At 39.7% G+C, this 16342-nt stretch overlaps 1 long non-coding RNA gene across 2 annotated transcripts in view; it reads right to left on the bottom strand.

The window, feature by feature from the left end:
• The window catches only part of LOC137141335 (uncharacterized), a 92127-nt gene that overhangs the window by 13214 nt on the left and 62571 nt on the right, over nt 1–16342 (bottom strand). The gene's annotated exons all lie outside the window — the stretch shown is intronic.

Below are 16342 nucleotides of genomic sequence, written 5' to 3'. Positions count from 1 at the left end.
ATGTATTCAGATAGCCTTATTTACACAAGAATGCCAGTAATCAACATTCAGATGACTATGAGGAACGCATGAATATGGTCAAGTCGGAAAGAGATTCAGAATCCACCAATGTTTTCATTAATAATTTTTTGACTATTTGACAAGCTCTATCAGATGATGACATGATGCAATGTGATCCATTGAGTCAAATACCATTAACAAAATTGGAGTTTTCTAGGCCAACCAAGTGATCTCACCCTAACCATGGTTAATACAAGTAGAGATAAAGGTAGTCTGGGGAGACACATCCATCCCTCCTCTGTCAGAGAAAGGATTAGTAAGACATGGAAACCTTAAAGATGGGAAGAAATAAAGGAAACATGGGAATATGTTTAAAGCTTCAAGAGAAGACAGCTTTTTTAGTAAGGAAAATCATGCTGATGTTTACCTTATAAGAACAATATATCATGCTTTGTTTTTAAACAAAGGTGAGGTCAAGGTGTTATATTTCATCACAATAGCATCTTTTTTCATCTCTCTGGAAATGATGAACTAACAAATTGAAAATGGCATGTTTAATTTTTGCTGCAAATATCTAACTGACTTCTATTCTGAGAAATATACAAGGTTACCCTTTTGCTCAGATGTATCCTTATGTCTCTTGAATTGTCAACTCATCTTGACATTTCATGAAAAAATTCTGAATATTCAAGAGTTTACTTGAAAACGTCTTACCTATTCTGGGAAGTCAGTTTGAAGCAATTTCTGCTAATTATGCATTATTTACTGGAAAATGCTTGAGATCAACATAGATAATTAATATTGTAGCACTGCATATACAACATTTGAAAAAAAATTCTAGACAGACACGACTCTGCATATTAGTTCTGTTAAAAGTGCTGCATATTGACTTGTGGATGCTTTCACTGTATATATGCACAGATAAGAATAGTATAATATATGAAAAAGTGATGAATCTAGGGAAGTTATTTCAGCCTCAGAAAATCAGAATTTCACTTGGCTTCCAGGGATGGAAATTCTGGAAATGATGCACAAAATAGCAAGTGGTATACTCTACTTCCAAAGGTAATTAATTTAGTGGCCAAAGCCAAGGACTGTCACTATCTATATAACCTAGATCACACAGATTTTGACTGGATTTAGCATGCCCTTCCTTCATGCCAGACCTCACTCTTTTAGCTCTAGCAGACATCTCTCTCTCATACACACACACGTCTGGGATGGTTATCTCTGAATTTGTTCACAGCCAAATTAAAACATCACAAAGTGAAATTCAATCAAAAGTGCTGAGTTTCAATCCAGTTTTGCACTGAAACCATGCAGAGAAAATTGATATACCTGCCTGGAATGATTTTGTCAATTTCACTGCCCCGCCCCCAATGAAACTGACAAAAGCTTGCCTTGAGGGCTAGGTAGGCAGAAATCCTGGACCTTCCGCCTCTTTGCCTCACCCAACAGGTCTAGGAGACAGACAAGAGTCTTGCCAGGTGGATGCCCCGACACTGGGGTCTTCCATGATCCTAGGCAACCACATTATGCCACAACATCGAGCCTCCCTACTCTGAGACTGAGGGTATGTCTACATTGCAATTAGACATCTGTGACGGGCCCATACCAACTGACAGGCTCACAGCCCAAGTCCGAACATCTACATTGCAAGTAATCAGTCCCACAGCCCAAGTCCCACAAGCCCAAGTCAGCTGGCACAGGACAACTGCAGGTCTCTAAGTGTATGTGCAGCCCACAGTGTTAAATAGGTTGATAAACACTGCTCTAAACTATCTAGTAAGCTAAAAATAGAACATAGTAGCTGGAGTGGCTATCCACCTCCAGTAATACCTAGCATCTGTAATGGGCATGCACTGGGGGCAAGCCCTTCCATCACTAGAAGCTGCCAGCAGAACATTCTATTTTTAGACTAACTAGGCCAGCTTAAAGTGTAGACTTACCCTCAAAGGATCATTGAAGAGTTTCTTCAAACACCTGAATGGAACCATGTACTTAAGCAGCTGGTCTGTAACTCAGTCAGAAGGTAAAGTCAGTGTCAAATAAATGTCCTTATTCCAAATTGCTGGAGAACAGGGTGAAAATGGAGAGTAAAGGTGGCTGCTTTAAAATATTTGCACGTAGGCGTGGGCCAGGCTGGGAAAGGAAAGGTGTGTGGCACTTCCTAGTTGAGCTGCATGACCAATCAGGGACAGGGAAAGAGCCAAGGGGATTCCAGAGTTTCCCCTACTGCTGCAGATGGATCTTCCCCACGGGGATAGTAGAGAGCAGGAAGAGGAGCAGCTGAATAGAGTGGCATGTCTAAGCAGCCCCTGGACCCCCACTGAAAGTTGCCCTTCCACTGCAATCTGAAATGGCAACCCTGTTCAGTATCCCTTACCTCCCTCCCATCTGGGATTTGAAGAAGGTGTCTGTTCCTCCATAGATGGGTCCATCTGGGGTGACAATCTCACACAACCAGAGAGCTACTTCTTGGGACATTGATGCTGTTTGCAACCATTGTTTCCTATCATAGACACAGCATCTTTTTCATGAAGTGGTGGCAACTCCTGTGATCCCAAATCATATTGATTTCTTTGTTTTGCTTTGTTTGTCTCTATTCATCTGCAAGTCCTCAGTGATTCTACCATCAGTTTCTAACAGCGCAGATGTTCCTATTTTCAGTTTTTCATTGAACAAAATATCAGCAGGTGACAACCCATGTTTCATTGGTGCCATTCCGTAATTTAGCAATGTTAATTACGGATCAGAGTCTGACTCAGCAGTCTTTTTCAGTAGGCACTCTATTATTTTGACACCATTTTCCACCAACACATTAGATTGAGGATAACAGGGACCTGCAGTTATATATCTAAAACAGTTCTGCAAACTGTTTAAACTCATGCCCACTAAACTATGACATTATGATGTCAGGAATACCATGTCTAGCAAAAATACATCTGATATGCACAATCACCTGTTTTCCTGTAGTATGTTCTAGTAAGTGGAAATGAGAATAATTGTTTAGAACCAGGATATAGTTCCTGCAAGCCACCATGTCTGCTTTACTCCAGGGGGCCAGTTTTCCTGTCCTATCACCAGGGGCTTTTTCACTTGCCTTGGACTCCATTTTTGGCACAAGTCTTAAGAACTCCCTCAATGTAGCTATTCATTTGAGACCTACATAAAATGTGTCTGGCCCTTCTCTTAGATTTTTCAATTCTTAAATGACCTTCAGATATGATTTTTAACATATTTTTCTGTAGCGTCTAAGGAATTATCTTACTGGTGCCTTTAAACAAAATCCCCTCTAGTACCAAGAATTCCCCCTTAAACTGATAAGAGTGACTGGGACTATAATGTAACATATTAGCACAATGTACTAATAACCCTAATTACTTCCTGCAGGATCTCATCCTGAGCAGTACTATTGGCAATCACATTCTACATTTCATCTGAGAAAGGGCAGATTTCTTGCACTTATGTCAAATTCTCTAGAGAATGTCTGCAACCACCAAATTTCTCCCAAATATGTATTCAAATTCCAAATCATACAATTGCCGCTGAAAAATTAATCTCTATATTTTTGGTGGGGAGGAGTTGCCAGGCCCCTTTTGGCAATGGCAATAAGTAGTCTATGGTTAGTTTCATCTAACACGGGCCTCCCATAAATAAAGTCATGAAACTTTTTACAACTACTGTCTAAGGACAAAGTCTTCTTCTCTATTTGAAACTGACACTCAGTTTTTTTTAGTACTCATGATATATAAGCCATTGGTCTCCATTTTGACTACACTGTTGTAAAAGGCCTGCATCAATACCCTCCTTGAAGGTGGCCATAGACAAACTCATTTTGTGCTTACTGTCACAAGACTTCAGGGACTGGAGCTTCTTTAATCAACTCCTTCAGTGTCTCAAACTCTTTATTAAGATTTGTATCCCATGTCCTTTGGACATCCTTGCACAGTAGCTCTCTCAGGTTGTTGGGCCTGGCAGCTAGATTAGGCACACATTTCCATACATAGTCTACCATTCGAAGGAATCTTGGTACCCTCTTCCTATCTGTTGGGACAGGCATGTTGGTGATGTTCTTAACCTTACTGTGATCTACCTGTACACCTTGCTGCGTTAACGTCTCTCTCAGGTATGCTATTTCCGTTACATGGGATTTATATTTTTGTTTATTTAGCTTTAACCCAAGACCTGGTTCTTTCCATAGCAGCTTGGAGCCTCTGGTCATGCTTTTCTACTGTTTGTCTCCGAGTCAAAGGTATGTAAACCATACTACCCTCTATACCAGCAAACATTTATTGTATTTTTCAGTAAAAGACTTCAGGTGCCAAACACAACCCAAATGTCATTCTGGGGAAACAGAAACAGTGTCTCCCAAACAGGGTGTTGAATGCGCTGCAATGTGGGCTGTTTTTCTAAATGACCAGAACCCTGCTGATACATGAAGCACAGACAAATATTTGGCATTACCCACCTCCCCAAAATCTCTCTCCTTGTAGGTGATGCAACATGTTCCCTTTCTACCTATTTAATTCTTTTTGGTCTATCGTAAGTGAAGAGTTCCATCTTCTTTTCTACAATGACCAACATGACACCCTTGACCAATGTCTCTCTCCTTCTCTGTCCATCCTTCCTCAGAAACATAGAGTATCCACCAACGTTACCAGCTCACCTTCCCTTCCCATCTTATTAGGACATAAAAAGTTGCTCCTAGTTGTCTGTGGCCTCTGCTGCAGCAGCATATATTGCAGGCAGCAGCTTACTAGAGGGTAGCACACGTCCTTAGTTCCACAAGCCAAGCTTCACACCAAGCTGGGCCCCACACCTGAATGAAGACACCCCCCTCTCCCCCCCCCCCCCCGCTCTACACAAGCATGCCCAGTCATGCCCCTGATTCACCCAGTGCACCCCCTTCAGGTTGGCCCTCTCTCTGCCTCTCCCGCCGTTCCCCTGTGCCTTTGGCAGAGGTGGAGTGTAACAACTTTGTATAGTCTGGTTTTTCATAGTTCACATTTGCATTATCTTAATTCTTCATTTACTACTTTCTAGAAGTTTAGGTTTAGCCCCACTCCACTTTCTAGGCACAACTGTGCATTAATCAAGCTTCTGGGCTTCCTTCTTTTTTTCCTGGCATGTGACAGATGGGGATGAGAGGCACACAGATCCCTTGGCACGGGGAAAGAATGGGTGACACCCTTCCCCCCCATGCCATATGCAGGTACAAAACACCTAGTTTGAGGAAGGCAGTAAAGGAGTCTGCAGGGATTCAATGAAATAGAGGGGAATGGGAAAGTAGCACACAGAGAGCTTGTGGGGGAGAATGTAGAAATGCCAGGAGATCCTGGTTTGTGCAATGAGCTCAGCCTACAGAAGCAACAAAGTGTATGACTCACTAGTTTATAATGGAATAAGTAACAATGTAAATGTAAGTGTAAATTGAATATATTACACACACACACACACACATACACACACACTCACCATATTATACGTATGGTAAAATTTTGTTACTTCAGCGTGTAACTATATTGCGTCATAATGTTTGGTACCTAGGAGGGGATTATTTCTTCAGAGCCGTGTTCTGTTATCACCCACTTTAAAGTTGGGGAAAGGATTTACAGGATTCCCAATTTTCTAACTGCATCGTTAATCATGGGGATGGGAAAACATTTACATTTGGAAAGTACAGCAGACAGTGTTGAAGTACTTGTCACAAGAGACACAGAGACCTACAATGAAGGATTACCTTTACAAAGGCACCTTATAACCACAGACACACATTGTAAACGTCTTGGGAATCTTTTTTGTCATTCTTCAGGACAGCACCTAGCACATAGTGGGTGTTAGCATGAACAAACAATCATCAATATGAACATGCTATAGAGAATCATGGCATAAATTGGAAAGGACAATTACCTCAGCAGAGTAGAATGAAATGGTTGGGGGGATATGAATGGCATTTATAAATATCCTACACATATTCACTGCAAAAAATATTAATTGTAGTATTTATACAGTTTCTTCCAGAAGATTCAATTGCCAGACAGTGAATATCCCCAAACATTTATTTTGTTGCTTAATTCCAAGCCTGCACATTCTCCAATACTGTGAAGCCAGTCTAAGCTTATACCTTTCACTTCATTTATACATAATAAGAGAGAAATCTGATTCCAGTTTCACTTATAGATTATTTATGCTAATGTAAATCTACCGACTTCAGTAGAATCTCTTCTGATTTGCACCAGCATTTGTTCAGAACTAGATATAAAGAGTGAAATCTTGGCCCTATTTAAGTCAAGGAAAGTTTTGCCACTGACTTCAGTGAGACCAGGATTTCAGCTAAAGACGCCTTACTCAACATTCCCTCTCTGCTTGCCAGCTGTTGCTTATCTCCACCCAAAGTTGCTGGATCTCTCTCATGACCTTAAGCTGCTAAATGTCATTTAGAACTCTTAATGGTTAGGAATCAATATATTAGACCTTAAAACTTGTATTGTAAAGGTTAGATGATTATGTACTTGAAAGTGCATTACTGCAAGAAAAGCTAGATACTGCTATGGTTTCAGTGCACTCTCTATGTTTTATGCTACTTTCTGAAAGATTGGGCATGTGCTGTCTATTTCAGATTATGTATAGCACTTCATGTATCAAATGTCTGAGTGAAACATTCTTTATTCTCAGCAGTATACATGGGGATATTTTTCTAACAATATTTTACCAAATGTATGAGTACACATTGCTGACACAGTACTTCAAGGGATTCCAGGGAGGCAAATGATGTGACAATAAAAAGAATGTGCAATCTATGTCAGTGCAAATAACTGATGTGGCAGATAATGAACCCTAATGCAAATACAGCTTTTAGCAGGGAAAAAAACATGATAATGCTGAGATCATAAATATTAATATGCAACAAAAAGGTATATACAGTAGCTGCAATATGCAAATCTTAACACATATTGTGGCTTGGTAATGCAGTGTGATATACAGTTATTTGTTAGAGTCATAAGGGTTGTTTGGAGCAAGTCTAGTTCTATGCACTAGCCCATTGTCACTACAAAATGTCTCTGAATTAGAACCCTCTTTAGCATTATCAAGCTTGCAAGATTGCAAAAGGACAGAGCTTGCTTTCATTAGCTATCTTTTGTTTAAACCTTAATGATGCAAAATTACTTGTAGAGGGCTTTTGTTATGTGCACTCAGACTAATTCATATTGCATATAATTTTGGAAAAGCTTTCTCCATCTTCATTATTGATGTTCAGAATCAAAACCACATTTGGATCCATTATTTTCTTTTTGTTGTCACAATGATTAATCATGCAGGATATTTGTCCAATTCACAGCTCACACCCCAGAACTCTGTAAGCATTTTTGGAATTATAGGAAGTAAAACTATCAGAAACTCACATAGAAAAAAACTTTGCATTTGTTCTCCTGATACATCTCTGCTACTTTGGAAGCCACCAATACATTCTGAATCCCAGCAAATGCATGTAATGTATGCATCTGCATGGTAGATAGTTATACCAGGTAGTGTTTATGATCTATTCCATGATTTGTGCTGTCTTTTAGATACTGAGTATAGCAGCCAGGTCATGTTAGTCTATTCCAGATTTGGTTTGGCTAGAGAGTTGAGTCAGCTACACAGGGAGAAGATGCATTATTTGTTCTGTAAGCTGCAGTATTAAACCAATAGTCTATGGAATCTTTCTTTAAAACTATATTCTACATCCGCATGATCCATTCCAGAAGCTCCTAATCAAAACATTGGCACTAAAAATCAACAAGAACCAGAAACCAAACCAAACCAACAAACAAAAAGAGACCACAACAAAAGAAAAAAACTATTAGCTCTTTCTAGTTGCTGAATTTTTTAGATTGTACGACACTGCCCACAGAAACAATAGTCTTCTTCCCATGTTGTGATCAGCACTCTGCAGTGATTGTGCGTTGCTCTGTCTACCAAGAAATGTGGTGGCAGACATTTTGAGTGTGGCATGCCTTCGGACTGCATCAGAAACTCTGAATATGTCTGTCTTAAGTGAAAACAAAAAACACAACAATGTACACAGTACATTGCTAACCAAGATTTTGTGACAACAAATCTACCAAAGGTCTACCTTATCTCCCATATCCACACAGTATGCTGCGCTAAACTGCAGTCTTAACTTAAAAAGAAATGTTTCCGAAATTCCCTGATGGGGACATTGGCTTGAAAGGATAGAAAATCAATTTCTTCCAATGAAAGAAGATGACTCTACCACAAAACATGCTATGCTCCAAGACTATGCAGGAAGAAAGGTGCAACATGTTTTTAAAACATTGCTTGACACCAGAGGTAGGACTATGAGAAAGCAAAAACATTGATAATGAACAATATACCTTCTGGTAAGCCCATCAGCAAGAAGGGGAAAACATGGATGAGTATTATGCCTACCTTCACCATCTTGCGAGTTCAGGTGAGTTCACAAATATGATCACAAGATAAGAGGGCAGATAAAACAAAGATGTTTTGTCAGCTAAGCTGAGAAGACAAATTCTCCAAGACCCCCAAATGCTGAAACACTTCTGGAGTGAATGAGAAGTTGGAAACACATGCTCAACAAATAGATCAAGGAAACCTAGTAACAAGTAAAGAGACCGCACATCCAGAATGAAGTATGGCTTTCAGAAGATGGTAACCAACCCCAGAAAACTCTTGGTCCAGCCAGAAAGATGACAAATGTAAAATGCTACAAATGTGGAGGCTCATACCCATACTATGGGATTGCTCAGCAAATGAAATTCTCCATTGTTGCTGTGGAAAATGAAACCAAAGTTTTTGTAAATATAACATTACGCCCAGATCAAGACAAATTTCTAACAAAGACTTCAAGATCGAGTGAACATGCGAAAGCTGACACCTCCGAAGAGGACATCTTATGTTTTCACACTATTCCTCAAAAGAACAAAGTCTTCTGAGCACATTATTCAACAATGATGCCACATCATCATACAAGGATACAAGACTGAAATTTTAATTGACACAGGTGCATAAGTGAATGTAATGGGTCAACGTGTGCATGATGCCATGCCACAGAAACTGCTTTTACAACCACTGGCAATAGAAGTATATATCTGGAAATCCAGACCCACTGACAACATATGATGTCTTCTCAGCTCATTTTGTGTTTAAGGACAGGTCTGTTACCAGTCTGAAGTATATGGGTGACTAATGGCACAGATAGGCTGATTAGTTATACCTCAGCAAGTCCACTAGAACTCATTCAGATGATCCAAATGGTACAACCTAGCAGGCAAAATCCACTTCTAATCTCATGAGGACGTGTTCAAAGCAATAGGAAAGTTGAAGGGACAACAAATAAAACTGCACATTGATGACATGGTTCAGCCACACAGATGCTTCTTTTCCATGTCAGAAAGCTGGTGAAAGAAGAATTAGCACATTTGGAAAAGCCTGACATCATTGAGTGAGTGGAAGGCTGCATACCATGAATCTTCCCTAAAGTAGTGGCCCAGAAACCAAAGCAACCAGGTAAAATCCAGGGCTCTAGGGAGCTCTTGACCAAAGTTCATGCCATCTGCTGCACTTTAATGAACTCACTGCTCAGACACCATGTGTCATTAGCGAAGAGTGAAGCTGAATTAAATTGAACAAGTGGAACTTTATTAAACACTGTGGAATGCTCTATCCATGTGGCTGAGTTACTTCCAGCGCAACCCCCACATTCTGTTTTCCTGGTGTCTCCTCCTCCCTGATGTCCCACCAGGGGAGGTGGATCTTCTGACTTCAATTCCACAAAATACAGGGAGGAGATAGTGACACCATTACAAATCAACCATTAGCAGCTCCTTCAGTTCTAATCGCCCGTCAAAACCAGCTGTGTGAGTTGAACCAGTATCCACCTGGGATAGATTTGTGGTTGCCATGGTGATCATGATATTGTGAACTGTAACTTTTGAAATCACTGAGGACAGCCTTGCCAGAAGGGACACAAGCTCCATCAGATCAACCAAGAATTCCAAAATGCAGCCAAATATCCTGTACGTCAACAAAATTCCCATTTTAACTAGGGCTGGTACAAAACTGTTTTTGAAGGAAAATTGCATTTTAGATTAAACTGATTTTTAGGGGGCTTTTGTCAAAAGTGTCTGCTTTCTGCCAAAAATTAGTTTTTCATTAAACCCTCTCTTCCCCCTGAACTCCTGAAAAACAAAACAAATTTATTCTGAGATGCTACCACAGTGCCTTCTGGGAGTTATAGTTTGGGTGCCTCATGCCACCATTCTCTTCTATGGGTTAGGCTCCATTGCTATGGGACTTCACTGATGCATTACAGCAGCATAGCAAGAGAGGAAACCATGTTGAACCTTGTCATCCAGCCAGGGAACCAGAACCTTAGAGGAAAATGGGCACCCGAACTACAACTCCCATAAGGCACCTCAGCAGCTTTTTAAATCAAAATTTCAGGTTTCAATTTTTCACTGAAAAGTCAAATTTTTCCGAGGGGGAAAAAGTTCCATTTTCTGCTTAGCTCTAATTTTAACCCTATCCAAGGGCTCATAACTTTTACCTAAGGTGGATAAACACATATGAATCCAGCCTTGATTGTAGGAAAATTATTTTTATGATTAATAATAATTATTATTTACATGGCAGCAGCATCCAACAGCCCCAGTCAGAGTTGAAGCCCCACGATAATGGGCACTGTACAGACACAAAGGAAATCACAGTACCTATCTGGAAGATATCACAAACTAAAACAAAACATGAGGCAGTGGGTGTGTGTAAAACTGGAAGGGAAAGGAGGAGGATGAATGTAACACTAATAAAACTGTCATATAGTTATACAGGCTAAGGGATCCGAGATGAGACAAATGGGATTGATACTAAGCACTTCATTCTTGATCTGTGCCTATCTCCCTTTGTAACCATGAGGCTTTGCAAGGAATGGAAAGGACTCTGGACATCCATATCCCTAGCTCATGGAAGAATTTCTCAACCTTATCAGCTATCATTGAATAGCAGCATTCTGATGGTTTCCCAAGTGAGAAAAGACCATCGTTAAAATTAGCATTCTGGTGAAATATTCCCCACAAATGCAAACCAGACACCTCTGACTGAGGTATTCACAAGGCTTGGGGCAAAATCCTGCTCATTTTACTCACAAAATCTCCAATTTAAGTCTGTGGGAATTGTATGAGTAAAGTGGGCAGGATTTGGTGCTGGTCTTCACTGCAAGGCTGATGTTCCAAAACGCTTCAATTTTTTTCTTTTCCCCTCCCATTTCCTTTAAATTGTCACTTGTGTTACCAATGATTATGAATTAAATTAACATCTTTTTAGGACAAATTATTCAAAATACTTGATGTTTTTCTGCAATTTCTAGTTTCACGTCAATATGCTGTCAAACCAAAACATTTTGAATTCTTTTAATAGAAGGAGTTTTTTAGACATCACATTTCCCTTCTCATCAACATGGTAGTACAAAGAAGAGTCTTCTTTTCTTTCTGCAAATGTCTCTGTCCTTCCCCATCCCCAGGATTTAAGAAGGTGGTCAGCAAAGGATGCTATAATAGCCACAGGTTTATGTCATAGCAGCAGGTATGCAAGAATTTGTTGTGCCAATTATTAGAGGTTAACATTTTTTCTTCACTCATAAAATTGATCCATGCGTTTATTACATTTTGTGGTGCAATTCAGAAATCTGACATTATTTTCTTATGGTTTGGCTGCATCATAAGTTTATTTTAAAAACTAGGAAAAACAATTCAAAATAATCATAAATCCTGTATGCATTTTACCGTTGATTTTATGGCTTCTGTTTAACTGCAACAAATAGAAAAGTTCCGAGATTTTCTTACAAGTGAATATATCTCAAGACTGCTTAGCAACAGTCATTCATTCATGTCTGTGCAAACTGTATTGTCTCTGCACTTTGTGAAACCATTAAGAAGATCTAATTTATGAACTGCAAAGTGCTGGTATTCAGAAAGTTCAGTCCCTGTGCTATTTACAGTGTCAGAACATTCAAAGTCAACCAGCGACTGAAATTTCATAGTAACAATTGACATTTCATTTAACCTTTTTAACTAAAACAGCACATACAGTTTATCTCTGTGAATCACTCATGCCATGTTGAGGCAAATCTTTGCCTTGATACTGAAGCCTGCGCATACAAAATGACATATCAGGCACCTTATGAATGATAACATTAAACAGCATGATCCATGGGGCATATCAAGCATGCGGCACTAATTCACAACCAGTATGCTCAGCCTTGTGATAAAGATAACTAACTGTCAGAGATATTACTTTTTTATTAATATGTATTAATGGTGCTAGACCTTGGAGTTGAGGGGGAAGGAGGAATCACTCTGGAAAAATATTTGTTCTTTATAAAAAGATTTAAGCAAAGATACAGCAGTCTCCTCACTATCTGTAAAGCTGAGACCATGCTATAATAAGTCTCTGAACATGCAGACAGAATCAAATACTGAGAGAGTGAGAGAGAGAAAGAGAGAGAGTAGGTACAAGGGCTGGACAAGTTTGGATTACCTCCTTGGAGATCACACTTATTTTCTTTTAATTAAAGAATACTTTCTCCAAGTTCCCCAGGCTAACACAAGTCTAATTGAGGCCAGTAGAAAGGCCAATATGCTGCCATATATGCAATGTAAAAATTCAGGTCCCCAGCTCATCTTAGATGGCTGATAATGCAATGTATACCACACTGAAGCTGTGAAGGGGAGGGCGCACTCACATTGCTGTGAGTTGACCCTGCTTGCCTATCCCTAAAAAATGAAACACTGACAGATTGTGTGGAAAACTCAATCATAGCTAAAGGCAGGGTCACAGGCAGCATGACAGGAACCGCGCCAGTCAGGGGGTCTGCCATATGCTCCCCTGAAAGAGTTGTGCCACAATGTGTGGAATCCCTCCATATTGCTTCTTCATGCCCTATCCCTGTCCCTGCAGCAGTTCCTCTGTGGTTTTGCCCATGTTCTCCCCTTAATGGGAATGGGGGTGGACACCCGTATCTAACATCTCTTAGCTGAGGATCACAAACACCAAGCCTGCCTATTTCTGTGTCTAGAGATTGCAAATAAAATAATGAATAATCATTAGTGAGCAACAGTCACTAATAAACATACCAGAGAATAAATTTAAAAGTTCCAAAGCACTTCCACATTTCAGGGAAGGAAGTAGCATATGAGAATAGGAGAGGGATATTAAGATGCAGTCATGTAGAAATTACTAACCTAAACAGCAAAAAAATAGCCCAATAGACACAGTGAGTGACTGCTTATTCAAGAAGTGCTTTAAAAGGTTTCAAGAAGCCAGTGTTTGGAATGTGATAAAGGTATAAATCTGTGTCAGTTCCAAAGTGTCAACCCTAGAATCTAATTCATATTTAAACAGTAGTTTAAACATTAGAAGGGATTGCCATCATCGGTCCTCCATAGTCTTAACCTTTGGAACTTTCTTCAGAATAGACAGTGAATTGAATAATGATTACGCTTTCAGCTTGGAGACCTGGGTACAAATCAGTAGCTCCGAAGTCAGTTAATGAGATTGGTAGCCTCATTTCAGTCCCTCAGGGGCTCTAATCTCCATCACCCAGCCACCTGGCTCTCTTATTTTTTTCTACTTTATTTATTTTATTTTAGAGTAAAAATTCAAGAAGTCAGCAATGTCTGACATCTAAAAATCCTCCTTATACCTGATATTTGTGGTTGTCAGCAAGGTTGGAGAAATGACAGGAACTGAAACATATCTACTGACCACAGAAGACCTCAAAACCCAATACCAGATTTGAACACTCTTAAATCTTGGGGTTGGAATCTAAGGTGGGATCCAGATTAGAAACTTGTATCTGGCGATTACTTTAATACTAAATCAAATCAAAACCCCAAATCTGAACAGAAAGAGGTTTTGAAGGCAGAGGGTGTTCAAACTAATAATCTGGGTTTTGTGGCTCAGACCCAACCCGAATAGCATCCGGCAACACATAGAATCATACAGAAAATTATTCAATAATTTTTCTTAAATAAAAGTGACAATTATCTTTTGTCAGAGGGTGACTGGTCCCTTTAAGGGGAGATGGGTACAGCCACACATGTGCCATAATGAATTCGCCGCTTCCCAGCCTGAGGGGTGCAACCAAGGAGGGTCAGGTAATAGAGTAAAGGACATCTGGGCTTTATAAAAGGATGGGGGGAGAGAGCAGTCCGACAGGTGGAACCACAAGGAATGAGTAGGCTCTTGTAGAAGGCGCTGAGCCAGGGTCTGCAGGGTACTCTCCAAGGGAACCAGACTGGGGAGCCCAGTGCTCTATATCAGAGCAGGGAAGGAGGCAAGGAACAGAGCCTAGCAGGGGCTAAGAAGAGTCAACCTGGGAACCAAGTGTTCTATCCCAGAGCCATAGAGACTTTCACATGTAGCTCAGAAAGAGGTTGGGAACAGGATCCATGGGACAGCTTAAAAGAAGTTCCAAAGGACAGAGGAATGTTTTTGTTTGTCTGGAACTTTTTAGTTAGACTTGTGCATCCCTAGAAGTATTTTAAGTTTGTTTTTAAACTTGGATACAGGGATAAGCCACATCTCCAGCATAGACTGGTTTCTGGAGAGCTGAGGGGACCCTCTTCAGTAAAGGAAACTGAGGCAAGGAGTACCTGTAGTGCCACATCTGACCAGTGGGGGCACTCTGGGGCAGTCATGACCTATGGAATTGCTTTCTGGGGTTTGTACAACTATTTTGTTTATTCTTCACACGTTGAGCTGTCTCAGATACTCAGAAAAATGTTCACGGTTCCTAAAAGTTTCATGCAAATATATATACTTAAAAGAAAGTCATCATTTGCCAGCAAGTACCATACAGTTACCACAGTTATTTTATATTCTAAATATGGTAATAAGAGAAAATTCTGATGTCTGAGATTTTACTACACAGTAGGTATTGCCAAAATGTTGATTTTTTAATTTTATTTATTTTTTATTTATTTTTACAGTAACATCCACTATTCTTGGATTGTCTCATATTGGACCTGATCCTGCAGCATCTTGCTCTGTATTTACTCCATTAGGATTCCTGGGTGTGTAACTTGTGCTAGATAGAGTCCTTGGAGTTTCCAACAGTGCAATGAATATTCCCTCTCAAGTGGATCCAAATTACTAAAACAGAATCCCTGTGACTACTGCCAATAAATGTGTTTGATGACAGATAACAGTGATATTTCCCAAATCATGTAATTTTGCCCATAGTTTTGAGACAAAGCTATTGAATATGTGCAGGCATTTTTTTTTTTTTGCTCCATCTATTCTGCAGTCTATGATGTACTTGTGAGTGTAGATCATGTGATAGCTCCAAATACTCAAGTAAGTTTGGTAGATTCAGCCTGAAATGCAAACCTAGTCTTAAAATGAAAAGAAAAAGAAAAAAAAAAACACCAAAAACAAATGCTGTCCATTATGTCACTCACATAATGTCACTGGGAAAAATATGCATGAGAAAATCTAGTTACTCTACTAATTATAAAAATCTATCTTTCCAAGGCAAGCAACTGGCATGAAATGAATAGTATTTACAATAATAAGTGATACTGTATTTAAACAAACACACACCATCTGCAGACTTAACACACTTTAAGATAGAGCAGCTTACAGTCTTTGTTGCACTCACTAAATGCATAAAGCCCAAGTACACATTTGTATTTTGGATTTATTTATAACAATCTGATCAAAAACTTCACCTTCTCTCTGAGGAGTTTTTCACAAACATTTGAAATCCCTCGGTTGTTCCTAGGGCTATTTACTCAAGACTGTTTAGCCCACCACCTAGGTTCTCACTCCCAACAGAACTATTTCCACCTACTTTATATCCAGGTAGGAGAATGGTCAAACAGGTTGAAAGATGGCCTTCCCACCATCCTTGCAAAACCGCAGAATGAATTTTAGAAAATAGATACTATACAATACAACGGTTGTGAAGCAAAGGAATCCAGGGCCTGATGTGGTAAGTTGTTCAGCACCATCAACGCCTATGAGGACACTTAGGATTCTGCCGGATCCAGACCTCAATCTTTTCAGTGTTAGAATAACTATGTACCAAAATAGTTGGTACCAACTATGTCCTAAAAATAATTGGGGAACAAATGCATATAGTATATCATTCTTTTGTCAGAGATAACAGCCTACAGTGCTTTAAAATGAACACCACGGTGCATGGCTCAGTTGTGAAGAATATTAAACAGCTGAATTTAGCAAAAGCATCCTCTATTAGGATTATTTTTTCTTCCATTCAATGTAAACACTGTGAGCCAGAAAACACAACAGCAGCAGG

The sequence above is a fragment of the Emydura macquarii genome, unplaced genomic scaffold, assembly GCF_026122565.2.
Source record: "Emydura macquarii macquarii isolate MOO-44397 ecotype Brisbane River unplaced genomic scaffold, CSIRO-AGI_Emac_v2 contig_3044, whole genome shotgun sequence".
NCBI classification, from domain to species: Eukaryota; Metazoa; Chordata; order Testudines; family Chelidae; genus Emydura; species Emydura macquarii.
Note: the sequence above shows the minus strand (reverse complement) of the source record. Positions and strands in the feature narration are given on the sequence as shown.